Source organism: Cryptomeria japonica, chromosome 5, assembly GCF_030272615.1.
Source record: "Cryptomeria japonica chromosome 5, Sugi_1.0, whole genome shotgun sequence".
Classification (NCBI taxonomy): domain Eukaryota; kingdom Viridiplantae; phylum Streptophyta; class Pinopsida; order Cupressales; family Cupressaceae; genus Cryptomeria; species Cryptomeria japonica.
In genome coordinates this window covers 380,075,405-380,084,250 of record NC_081409.1, presented here as the reverse complement: position 1 = coordinate 380,084,250, position 8,846 = coordinate 380,075,405, and positions in this window count along the sequence as shown.

The window sequence follows — 8,846 nt, the reverse complement described above, 5'->3', positions numbered from 1 at the left end:
TCTCTAACCATGTGGGTGAGTTGAGTTTAACCATTAATGGTTATGTAAGAGCCATAAATGGTCATGTAAGAGCCATAAATGGTTTGGAAGACTTTATAGGTTAACATGTTGGAGAATAAAAGCCTTTAATTCTTTTCAAAGACTTTGAGGCTTTGAGAAGTGATTTATATTTGCTTAGGAATGTGGCAATAATTAGGGAGGGGGATTAGGCTAATTTGGAGTGGATTAGAAGAATCTAGAAGGGGTTTAGGATAGTCTAGAAGGGGGTTAGTGAGCAAGTGGGTTTGGTGGGTGAGAGAAAATAGGATTTTAATTAAAATAAAATTCATTTATTTCAACTAAAATCGCGCAACTTGCATTTGTAGGAGAATACAAGTGGGGTGGGATTTTTAAATAAATTTTGATTTATTTAAAAGGGGAATTTGATTTGTGTCTTTAAATAAATGTTGATTTATTTAAATGAGAGGAATGAGGGAAATTAAATAAATTAGATTTATTTAATAACTAGGTTATAGATAGGGATTTTAATTTAAGTAAATTTGTGTAATTTATTTAATAGAAGAAAGGGGGTTGAATGAATTAATTAAATGTGGATTTAATTAATAGAGGAATATTAGTTTATTAAATAAATATTAAATATTTATTTAACGTAGTGGATAGATTTATGTGTCTACATTTTCTCCTCTTTGAGATGGCGTGGTTTATCATATTGTTTCAAAAAAAGATAGATAGATATGAGAAATATGCCACAGAAATATTAATTTAGTGGGTGGTATGCCCCCTCGAGAGATGGGTTGAAAAATTTCAAAAAATCGAGCGATCTCTCAAAAAAGAGAAAGAAGTCGGGGGGGTGGGTAGATTAGGAGAAATTAAAAATAATTGTGAAAGAATGGGAGAAGAAAGAGTGAATACAGAGAAACAAAAAGCCAGTGAGTACCCTTAGGTCATGCAGGAGATACGGTGCAAATGTGGTGTTTGTGCTTTTGATTGATACTATACAATTGATCGAAATTGGTTGGACAATCTAGTGCAATCGGTTGAATTGCCCTGGTTGAATCAAGCATGACAGTTCATGTAATTTGTTTGCTTGGACAGGATAAAGTCTGAGTAAGTGAGTCAAATTGACCTATTGTGACTTAGACAATTGATGTAATTGCCCAATGAAGTCAAGGTATCTGAAGAAAAATACTCGTTAAGACTTAGACAATTGATGTAATTGTTTGTTTTGATTGTGTTTGATTGGTTGGTCAATTGATAGTGTTTGCGTTGTAGGTTGTTTGTGACATTTGTTAGACTTAGCATACCCATTGAGACTAGGCAATTGATGTAAATGCCTATTGTAGTCTAGGATTGTCATAATTGATTACTTGTTGAGACTCAAAGATACTTTATCAAAATGTATCTGTTGATAGTCTAGGTGTGTGTGAGTTGATGTACCTATGTAGACAGAGTAACTTGCTTTTCTTATAGGATGACTTAGGATGGGAAATGCAACCCCTCCTGTTAGAGATGGATGGTAATGAATGTGGCTTGATTGGGTTTGATGGGACACGATGTAAGGTATGTGATGTTGATGATCAGGATAGGGAGGGTGATGGGGGGGATTCAATGTTAGATAGAAATTATGGAGGACCTAGGACTCATTCCTATGTAAGAGGATAAAAATAGAGTATCCACTGTCATGACTATGTATGAATGATATGCAGCGATATGGATGTATGGATGGATGGAATGCAATGTAATGCAATATATATAGATGAGATGAAATGATGGTCCATGGTTTATTCATGGTGCTTAATTTTCATCATCAAGTATGGTAGTATAGATTTTGGCCGAGGTATCTGAAACCAAGGTTGAGCATTTCACCTATAAGCAAACATCACAGACAAGGAAATTTCCCCTCCATTCTGGTTCATGTACAAATGGTTGAGGTATACGTTATAATCAGTAAGCCATAGTAATCCATGACTGTATTTTTGCATAGGCTCACGTATCTTAGTGAACTTCCCACACAGAAACCATTAGTATATGCCCTAGAATTTCATTGGAACAATCCACAAACAACAAACAAAGAAAAAGATATCATGAGTCATCTCAGATACTCTAATCACTTGTGGATATCCTAGAGTAGTGTAGGAACCTGATATAAATAAATAAATAACAAATCAGCCAAGTACTTATTAGCCAAACCAAATTTTCTTGTCAAACAAAATGTTACCATGTCTTGTTTGTGAGGAATGATGCATCCTTGTGAAGGCGGTTGTGTGCAGATGTTTTGATTTGCTGGTTGATTTGATAGGTGGTCATCATTTGAGTAGCTCAAAATGTTATGTTTTTGTGTCTTTTGTGATGTGTATGTACAAGCAATAATATACGTTCACCATGTTTTTGATTGATTTTAGATGTGTTTGTCATGTTTTTGGATTTTTCCAATGTTGTAAATGTTTTTGGTATTATCTTTACGACATTTTGCAAATGTTGTTGGGTTTTTTTCTAAGTTTTTATGAATGTTTTTGGGATTTTACTGAGATTTTATGAATGTTTTTGGTATAGTTTCAAGACAATTTTGAATGAGCAACTCAATGAATCAAAAGTAATGGATAATCCACTTCCATCAGTAGGTTTAAGAACATTTTCCCCTAGTTAGATGTCAGCATGAAAGCATGATGCGGGACACATGAGGTAATAACCCTGATTGCATATCAATAACAAGCTATGGTATAAATGATGGGTGAATGAATGTAATGGATGTGATCACAACTAATTTGAAAGAAAATGGAGCCATAGCCTTTACAAATGGTACCTTTTTTTCTAGGTTTTCACCATCATACTTACCCAAGGTGCCACCGGAGTGATTTTCACCATTTGGATGAATGATTTTTCTTTACTATTTTCTTGATTTTTTTTGTATTTTGTTCAGGACTATTTTCTGAATGTTTTTGGTATTTTTTATATTGGAGGAGCTTGATGCTCTTGCACAACATATGTATGAAACCTTTTTATATGCATGTTGTTGATCGGATCTGCTAGTGGTTATCCTTTTGAAGTTGCTAACTGATATGCCCTAGACCTGAAGATGATAGTGATAACATATGGACCCAGCCAATTGGATTCAAATCTTCTTTGGTGTTCTCTGTTTAGTTGATTACAAGGATTCTCCCTGAGAACAAGATCTCTTACTTCAAATGTGTGAGGTTTGACCTGATGATTGTATCTTTTTCTCATGTTTTGTTCATAGGCTTTTAGGTGGTTGTATGCAGCTTGTCCCTTTTCATCAAGCAGTTCCAAGTCCTAAAGATGGAAGACTCGGTATGCTTCATCATCTATTGGATTGTGCAAGGAGACCCATAGAGATGGTATTTCAACCTCAATAGGCAAAATGGATTTTGCACCATAAACCAATGAGTAGGGGGTTGCACCTGTAGGGGTTCAAATGCTAGTTTTATATGCCCATGGTGTTGGATTTAATCGAAGGTGCCAATTACGGCCAACATTATTGACTATCTTTTTGAGCATCCTCAATATGTTCTTATTGGATGGTTCGGCCTGACCATTGCCTTGTGGGTAATATGGAGTGGAAAAATAGTGTTGGATGTGGAACTTCTCACAGAGTTCATGGACATCTTGATTTTTGAAAGGGAGTCTGTTATTTGTGATGATGGATATGGGTACACCATACTGGAACATGATGTAATTAAGGATGAATGAGTTGATCTACTTGTTGGTGACTTGGGTGAGTGGAACGGCTTCAATCCACTTTGTGAAGTATTATGTGGCGGTAATGATAAATTTATGATTGTTGGATGAAGATGGATGGATTTTACCCAAAAGGTCAAGTCCCCATTGACAAAAAGACCATGGTGTAGTGATAGGTTGTAATTCCTGTGATGGGGCATGTATCAGGTCTCCATGAACTTGGCACTTCTTGCACTTTCTGACAAAGTCGTAGGAGTCTTTTTTCATGGAGGGCTAATAGTATCTGACTTGCATGATTTTCTTTGCTAGTGAAGAACCGCTTGAGTGAGCCCCACAAATTCCTTCATGTACCTCTTCCAAGGCTTTTGTTATCTCATCTTGTTCCAAACATCAAAGGAGAGTACCATCAAGACTTTTCCTGTATAGGGTTTCGACAATGATGGTGTATCGAGCGGTTTGGTGGATAAAGGTTTTTTGTTGGTTGTTTGATTGGTTAGGGGGAAGTGTGTGGTCACATAGGTAAGTGAAGAACTCACCATATCATGGGGACTCATAACTGACAAGGTGACATATCATTTCAGTTTCAGGGATATCATAAGAGGAGATCCAAAGTTGTTCCACCAAGAACTCATAGCGTGTCTGGTATCAGAGCAAGTTTAGACTTGGGAAGAAAATAGTTGATGTTAGGCACTGAATCAGTAGGAGAAAATAGTCTCAGAATGGTGACCAATGTAGAGTTAGCCAAGAAGGTAGAAGATCAGGAGGAAGAGAATAGACTCCTGAAAGAAAGATTCCTACAATTGGAGAGCAAACTAGACGCAGTTGAGGATATGTTAGTGAATAGATTTGCCCTTTGTTTTCAAATGATTAATCTTAAACTTTGTTACCTTATTCTAAGAACAAATGATTCACTGAACAGTTGGGTAAGTGTTGTTCAAATCACTCCCCTCTGAATTTTTGCATAGGTACAGCTCCCTATCTTAGTTTTTCATGAAATGTGCTTTATTTCTATTTATATCTGAATCAAGCTTTTAACCAGAAAGCGTATAAGGTCGCCTATTTCATTCTTGGATGAAAGGCTGCAACTTTTCTCATGTCTCATAAATAATGGGAAACTATTTTCTTAATTTTCAAAACATATAACTACAGCAACTGAAACAAAGTTCAATATACTTCTTCCACCTAGACCAATAAAAGATGAATAGATTCAAGGAAAATAAATCCACCCTCAATCATGAATCTTTTCTAGAGTAAACAAGACGTTCAAAGGAAAGAACATCAGAGGAATAATGAAATACTGCAATGAAATGATCAATTACTGTTACTTGATCGAATGAACATATACAAAGACATGTTATCTATTCGGATTCAAAATACACAGATCTTTCTTCTCCCCAAAAACAATATGATCAGATTTCATATATATCCTTATGAAACGAAGACACAAAAATACATCTGCCAATCTTTTTCATAACAGATCTCAATCATCTAATTCTTCCTTTAATTAAGAATAGAAAATACCAAAAACAACACTTCCGTCGAAGTTCACAAAATTAGTTACTAAAATCTAACCCTTCTACCATCTGTTTTACTTAATTTATAGTCTAAACGGGGGAGGTCTCCCTGAAAACTCGACCACTCCCCGATAAAATAGTTACGAAACCAACAGAAAGTATTTTGGGATAGTTGTCCCGAAGTTTTTGCATAACGATGAAAAATGTTTTTTTTTTTAAATAAAGAAAACTAGCCCAAAGTAGATACATTATGTCACATTTCATCATCATCATCTTCTCCGCCTTCGCGAGCATCATGAGCAGCCGTGAGTTCCTGGATCATTGATTGGCTTGGGACTTTCATTGCATTAATTTTTGCCTTTTCCACTTCTTTATTCCACTTGTGTTGCACCATCTTCTCTGAGTGCTTCAGCAGTTGATCATTCCCAATGAAAACCATAGATTCGATCCTAGCCACCTTGGTTATATCCTCCGACGTGAAACTACTCCTAACTCTGATCTTCTCCATGTTCAACTGGAAAGACTTGACTGCTTCCTATGTGCTTGACCCATAGATTCCTAGCTCCCAGTCATGATCGAGATTAACCACTTTATTATCCTTGACTATACTGCTTTGCAAATCCTGGAGTTCATAGACGGAGGTTTTTGCATCCATAATTACCGACTGAAAGGTGAGCACCCGCCACATGATAGTTTTCTTTAGTACAAAAATTTGGCATTCATCAGCTACCAGCTTAATTGAATGTTATGTCAGAAATCTGGTAGTTCCATACTCTTTGATTTTGGTAAACAGAGGCAGGACATTTTGCCATTTGTGCTCTTCTTTCTCCCATGGTACAAGTTGATTTTGGATTTTAGAAATCAGGGTCTGTACTTCATAACACAACTTTTGGGAGTCAATAATGTTATTTTCACCATCTTTGATTACTTGTTCAATCCACTTTTCAACCACTTCAGCGATGCTCTTAGCCCGTTGAACTTGGTTCATCAACTACTTGTTTTTTGGAGAAGTTGGGTCAAAATTCTCAGTGGCATGGGATATTGGAATTGCTCCAAGGCAACCGATGCTATCGATGAACTGAGCCAAAACACTTATGTGTCTTTTAAGTTCTCTTTTCTCCCGTCCATCCTTCTCTGGCCGGGTAAGCATTTTCTTCACTGACACTTGGAAAAAATGGTTATCTGTATCCTTGCTCATCTTTCCCAACTCTACTTTTGTGATTTCAAAATCATCAAAACCAGCCTCTTTGTTCTCATCTTTCAATTTGTAAGAGGGAATTTCCACCGTCCATTTACCAGTTTCTTCGTCATTGTTCAGGTGAGCGATGGTCTTGAACCTCTTTGGCTTTGGATTCTTCTTAGAGTACTTGGCAACCATCTCCTGAATTGGAATGGTCACAGGAAGAAAGCTCCTTTTCTTGTTCACTGAGGTTGTTAACCATTTAGGAGTCGCAGTAGAATGAGAAGTTCCTTCAATCATTTTTGGGGGTGGCATCATAGCCACAGTCACCATTTGGGAGTCCAGAGCACAAGCAACTTCACCATCCAAATCTTCAATTTCAAAGATCTGAGCCTCAAGCACGACATCTTTTACTCCCATATCCTTGACCTGGTTCATCTTCCTCTGGGTGACACTACATGATCGAGTATGCCGAAGGGTACTGAAATCTAGAGTTGGGCTAGATCTGTGTCTAGGCTAAGCTGACTTGATTTCCTTACTTGCACAAACAGGAGCACTGTTAGAAGGATGTTTTGGTGAAGACATACTTCTTGTAGAAAGGGACTTGGCGCCTGGCTTCATTGCTTTCTTTTTAGCCACCCATGCCACGGTTCTTTCCAGAACTCATTCGGTTCTCAATTGTATGTCATCATTTTCCTCCTCATCCCAATTAATTGGGGGCATTTTAGTCTCTGCATGGGCTAAATACCCTGGTTCAAATAGTTCAAGATAATATTCTTCAAGCCCTTTAATATCTAACCTTATTTGCAAAGAGATAACCTGTTCTAGCACCAATCTCATGTTTTCCCTTTTGAAGACTTCAAGTTCATCTGAATAGTCTTCCCAGAATTCTTCTAACTATGGCATGGGAAGATAAGGCACTAAGCCAAGGCTCCGAGAAAATCCTTTATTGTCAAACCCTTTTCTTTCAGAATACAGAGAGAAATTAAAATTTCTAAGGTCTGCTCCTATACTTAGTGCATCAGACATTGAATTACAGGATAACACTCCCAATTGTATTGGAAAATGACCTTCCCACTTGTCCTTAGGCTATGCCTTCTTGACCATGGAAGTCAGTTGTCTGCATATTTTTGCTAGGATGAAACAATCAGAACAGAAATGCGGAAGCTTGAAGGGTTCCTCTTCAAAGCCTCCTACTCGTATATAGAAAAAGCGTGGGAACTAGATGTAAAAGCTTCCGAACTTCTTAATCAAGGTCTGTGCATCATCTGAAATCCATTTGGCCTTTGTACCCTTCAGTTCATGACACATATCGCCTAGGAATGTGTTGTGTACCCTTCTGAAATCTTGTAGGGCATTGTCTTTTTGCAGCACTGGATAAAACTCATACACCAGAACATCTTCCTCAGTGGGCTACTTGGGTATACCGGTTAACTCTTTAACACGGGCTAGACAATACAAAAGATACGAGGACATGAAGAAGTTTTGTTGAAATTGCTTGGCTAGACTCATCTTCTCTCTCATCGAATCAACAATTAACTCCGCCCAATCCAAATATTGTTTTCCTTCCAGAACTAATTGCACATAGCAATATATCCAATCATCAAAGCTATAAGCTTCGGCAGAACCTCTGGCTCGATGCAACAGAAACATCACATCGTGGATATGTGGTAACATGTGGTTCTTGTTAGGATTTTTTGGTAGCCTAGAACCACCTCTTTGAGGGACCTTCAACCAGAACTTTGCCACATTATTCCTGTGTCTGGCTCTATCTGCATTGAACTCACTGATTGACTGGGCAAGAGAGAAATTAGAAAACTGGTAATCCGGTATCTTGAAAAATGAAGCAATTACCTCACGGTTAATGGCAAGAAGGGTTTCGCCATTATCCCTTTTAATAGTTTTAGATATAGGGTCATATCTAGCAATACACTCCCAAACCAACTCTGGACAAGGAATTGCTGGGGGAAAGGCTATGGCTTCTAAAAGCCCACTACTCAAAATCTCTATACAAAAAGACTTATCAACACCCTTGAACACCCTTTCTTTCAAATCTTCAAGATTCTCACCTTTCAGGTCAGTATCACTAACTATGGCTTCTATGGACACCAAGCTAAAGACGTTTCCAAACAAGTGTAGGGTGGACTTCATGATCTCAAAACAAGAAACCTAAATTTGATTGCAGTGAAACCTTCTATATGAGAGAAAATGCAAGGGAAAACACTGGAGAAAATAAGGAAAGACTCGCCTTCATAGCTATATAATCGGATGACGGCTAGCAGCAAGAAAGACTCCTATCTAGGGATAATATAAACAAAAATCCAGCAGCAAGTAGCAAATGCAGAACACAAATGATTTTCATACCTTATTGAGAAAGGTAATGATACAGACACATTAAATGCAATGATTTTGGAATTTCATTCTGAACGCGGCAAATTGGTAGATTAGACCCCCGT